We start from the raw sequence: 1,436 nt of genomic DNA on the forward strand, positions 1-1,436 counted from the left end.
GTCGGTGAAAAGTTGACAAAAGTTGACTTTGGGGGGTGGCGGGGGGTCCTTATAAAGTTGACGTCAACCACGAGCCTCTCAAAGGTTGGGGAAAAAAGAAAAGAAGAAGGGAAAAGAAAAGAAAGGGACATTTAAAATAAAGATCAAAGGTGTGAATATAAAAGGCATCCTGTACAGGTTCTATCTAAATGCACATTTACATCTTGGTTGACGTCAACTGAAAGGTGGGGGTCCTGGGAAAGATGACAGAAGATGACAGAAGATGACAAGGGGGAATGGGAGTCATTTTCAGCCAAATTTTAGCTCATTTGTGAACGGTCCCTAAAGCTCCCCACCACCCATTCGGCATGGTCCTAGCGGAGACAGACGTTACATTCGGAGGTCTTGCCTCATAGATACCACATTGCAATGTTAAAAAATGCATTAGGCTACTATGATGATCAATTAATTATATATCTATCTCTTTCGCACTATCTTTGTGTATGTCTCTTTCCAAATGTCTCTCTCTCTCTCTCTCTCTCTCTCTCTCTCACTCACTGTCTTACTCTCTCTCTCTCTCTCTCTCTCTCTCACTGTCTTACTCTCTCTCTCCCTCTCTTTCGCTCCCATTCATCCACCCTTTATCTTTCCATCTCCCCCTCTCTCACTCCATTTCACCACCATTTCCAGAGAAAGGTCCACAAGTCTACCAACAGCTGTGCCATACGTTGCAGGGCTGCATGTCCAAGTGGAAACTACAGGAGAAACAGAAAACCTCCAAAACTTTGTTTGCTTGAGTGACGAAAACACACCGACACAATAACGGCATTTAGTGCTGGGTAAAAGTAAAACAGATAAATACACGCAAGCAACAGAGGGAAAGTAAAGAAGTAGAAATTTAACTACAAGTGTCGCTTAAACTTACTTAAAGAAACTTAATTTTCTTTTAGTAAGAGATTAACGGCACTTGCAACACAATAAGGTCATATAAGTGTCGAAGATTAATAAGGTATTACAAGAGAGTAACAAACACAAGAAAGAAGGAGGAGCGTTCAGGACGATATAGGTGTTCGTTAGGAAAGAGGAAGCAAACCATACCAGTACCAGAGCACCCGCCAACCACCCGGCGCAAAAAAAAAAAAGAATCTTCTCAAATCGTCACCTTCTGAGACAAAACAGGAGGAGGAGGTGAACAAACACAAAACACGAAGACTCCTCCGTGGCTTGAAACAGTTCCACTTTATTTTGACAGCTTTGACAAAAATAATAGCCGTGATACTTTGCTGGTGATGAGTCGCTAGGCAGGTCAAGGACATCTGAGGGGTCAAGGACACGATGGGTGGGTGCGTGAGGTTGGGAAAGGGGGGAGGGAGTGAGATTTACACATACAAAATATACATAATATATATAAGTATCTATGTATTTAATATATGCATGTATATGCATATATTAGTGTA

The sequence above is a fragment of the Aplysia californica genome, unplaced genomic scaffold (genome assembly GCF_000002075.1).
Source record: "Aplysia californica isolate F4 #8 unplaced genomic scaffold, AplCal3.0 scaffold01172, whole genome shotgun sequence".
In the NCBI taxonomy this organism is placed as follows: Eukaryota; Metazoa; Mollusca; class Gastropoda; order Aplysiida; family Aplysiidae; genus Aplysia; species Aplysia californica.